Source organism: Phallusia mammillata, chromosome 1 (assembly GCF_965637545.1).
Source record: "Phallusia mammillata chromosome 1, kaPhaMamm4.hap1.1, whole genome shotgun sequence".
Lineage (NCBI taxonomy): Eukaryota > Metazoa > Chordata > Ascidiacea > Phlebobranchia > Ascidiidae > Phallusia > Phallusia mammillata.
The window spans coordinates 9941093-9944496 of record NC_137252.1 but is presented as its reverse complement, the minus strand read 5'-3'; positions in this window follow the sequence as shown (position 1 = coordinate 9944496).

Below are 3404 nucleotides of genomic sequence, written 5' to 3'. Positions count from 1 at the left end.
TGAATTTGCGATGTTTAAGAGTAAGGAATAAAATTACCGAAGCAGACGCACTTACTATAATCATAGTTTCAAATAAATTTTGATTCAAGATTGTATGTCTTAGGAAAATACAGTAGTAATGAAAATTAAAGCCCTGGCAGCTTTAGAAGCAAGCAATTTTGCAAATGCAACGCGCATCCCTACTTTTATTATCACAAGAGTTCGTCAGTTCTAAAGGCAACAACAACGTAGTGTTCGGTGCTATTGCAAAAACAATGCTATTCCAAATACAAAACCTACCCTTCAACATCTCTGTTTCAAAAGTGTCAGTACTTTAAAAAGGACACAAGGTTGACGTATACTACAACCTTTTCACACGTGATACACATTCATTGTTTTAATGAGACCAAAGGTTATCTTGTACTATAGTACAACACACCAGATACATCTGGTGTCAACTTCACAAAATAAACCACAAAACAACAAACAATATGGTAAACGGTGCTTAATATCTTTCCGCTGACACCAAGACATAAAATGTGAGAAAACGCTAATTCAAGCGCGCGAATGCCCTTCGGCGTTTAACGAATGTCAAGCTTCAAAGAGAATGAGGTTTTTACTGCTTGAAACCGCCTTCATAGTAAGGAGCAGAACTTGAACAAATTGCTGTAGTATTGGGGCGTTGTAAGAGGAAATCGTGGATAATTGCTTGCAGCAGACAGTTAGAACTTTGATTGTGGTTTGCTGTTGGTCAACTAAAAATATACATTCCAGTGTTACGCAGTTACAGACATTTTAAACCGTTGCATCGATTTGTGATTTGGGTAAACTTTGCTGGGGACTTATGGTTGGACAAAAGTCTGAGTTTAACCCGTGTTAAGACCTGTGGAATGAAAGTTGGTTAGCGAGCGAGTTTTGTGCAGTCAGGTATTGTGTCGTCTGAACAGAAGGCATGGTTCCATTTTGTGTGCAATAATTTCGTCTTTCTGTTAAAGTTACGTCAGAAATTTACGGACTTGTTTTACTGTCAAATGTGGCATTCTCTATTATATCAACTTTCAGCAACAACTATTATTAAAAGTAACAAAATTAATGTGGTTGCTTGATATATAACATGTCTACTTTGCCAGTCAAACCATACAGCAGGGGTCGGCAACCCCTGGCACGCGTGCCAAGGTTGGCACGCGAGGTGTTTTTTCATGGCACGCCAACCAATTTGCGTGTTTATATTGAAGTAACAATTTAACCTGTTACACTGCTAGTTTTCATTTTTTATCATGCTATTGTCTTAAAATTCAGCTTTACACGCACATTACACTCTGCATTCTCTTTATTATTGGTATCTGCTGGCACGAACCACAATTATCTAGAAAAACGTTGGCACGCGAGGTCATTAACACATGGAAATAACAAGTAAATTGACACGCGTCGCCAAAAAGGTTGCCGACCCCTGCCATACAGTATATATCAACGTAAAAATTAAATTTAAAGTTTGGTTATTAATTTAACAGTTATTTAAAAACTGTTAACTTGAAATACGCTATGCTAGTTAGTTTATCTTCTTTCGACGTTCCTGCGTATAACATTGTTGTAAAACCAGCCAAACGACCAATTCAAAATGAAAGCAATGCCTAAATCGGGTGAGCTAATCGCGCTAATGGATCAATCAATCAATCGCCGAACACATTGCTGTGACGTAAAATGTCGTGCACATTTGTCCAACTCACAACCACAGCCAATCCGGTGCGTTTTGTTTGCTGTGTTTTGTACAGCCGGGGGCGCGATTCAAGGCGTTTATTGTCGCTTCGTTGTGGGTAAAACACGTGGAATTCTGAGACATAAATGCTCGTTAACTCGTATTGTTTCTGGGTGCGGGTTTCCGAGTCGTAAAAGGAAATAGAAAAACAGTTTTTTGCGGGAGTACACAAAATCAGAAGACAAGTTAAGGACCGTGTGATTTATTGTTCTTCGTGCTGGAAAATGCCAAACCTATGCTTCGCGGTGTACTGTTTAAAACGCTAGGTTGAGAATGAATGAAAGTCAGGTCTTTAAGGCGTAGAATTCAGAATGAACAAAAATGAAAGTTCAGTTATTAAGAAAAACTAATGATGAAAATAACCGCCCAAATAGACGTAAAAATGCTTTATATTTCAAACGTTTCGGCAAATGCTCATGCCATCATTAGTGATAGAAAAACTATTTTTCAGCATAAAGAATTTTAGTGTGGTGTAAAACTGAAAGCCGGTTTTTAGCATAAAATAAGTTAGTTTGTTAGTTAATGGCCAATACAGAACAAAACTTAGTTTCGATAATATTTTATGAAAGTTATAGTCATTATTGCACATACCGCGCAGTAAATTATTCACTTTTTTTAATAGAAGGTGAACTGTAAATGTTATTGGAACATTTTTATTGTTTGATCACAAGATAAATGTGTGCATTATTCTTCACCATTCACCAAGCTTAAGCAAAGCATCTATATGACTAATATTGTGTCCATATTTTTATAAAACCTCCTTTTTAAATTTTGCTCTCAAGAGAGAGAGAAAGTTTCAACTCATTACCGTTAACTATGTAGGGTTACTGTCTAGCTGAAGAGTTCATAAATTAATTAAATCGTATCGCAACTATGCCTAATTACCATTCATAATTAAAATAATCTGGTGGTATAAAATATAGATGATATGGTCAAATAGATTATGCGGACATATACTTCCGTATTGAGACTAGTACCAAAACTAATATCAAATCTTTAATTAGTTACCTCTTAAATCTTTTCAACAAACTGTTAATTGCAAATCAAGCATACATTATCGCTTAAGGAAATCCAAATGCGTTCAAACTTACTCCTAAAAGAGGATTAAGTTTTCGCCAGTCCGACAGTTGCCGAGATAAAACTGGCCGTGACACGGACATGAGGCTATTGTCGAGGTCTATACGCTGCCGTGTCAAACAGCTATCGTGGGTGGTTATTAAAATTCCGGTGAAGCAGTATTATGTGTCTCCAATGTCTTCGGGCACTGGCTAAAACGGCAGTTGCAGGTCGCAGCTGTCGAAACATAACGAGGTGTGTTATATGGAGACGAAATAGGTAAACATTGGAGTAAAAACCTGTAATTCAATTATAGTCGTTTTTTGAAGTGTATTGGTGACAGTTATGGTGAAATAGCTTTGAAGTGTAGTTAAAAGATTTGTTGGCAGTTTTTATAGCCTGCGAATGTACCAATTACGTAGCACAGAACTGTGTGCCTTGTCACGGACTATCAGTCTTATGTTCTGATGCATTTTTGCATGTAACTGAATGTTTATGCCTTTCTTTGTTACGAAAACCGATTTAATTTACACTTTCAAAGCTGAAGCATTTGCAGACGTTTCAAAAAACCTATGGATTTCTGCCTATGGATTTAATCTTTTTCCTGTTGTCA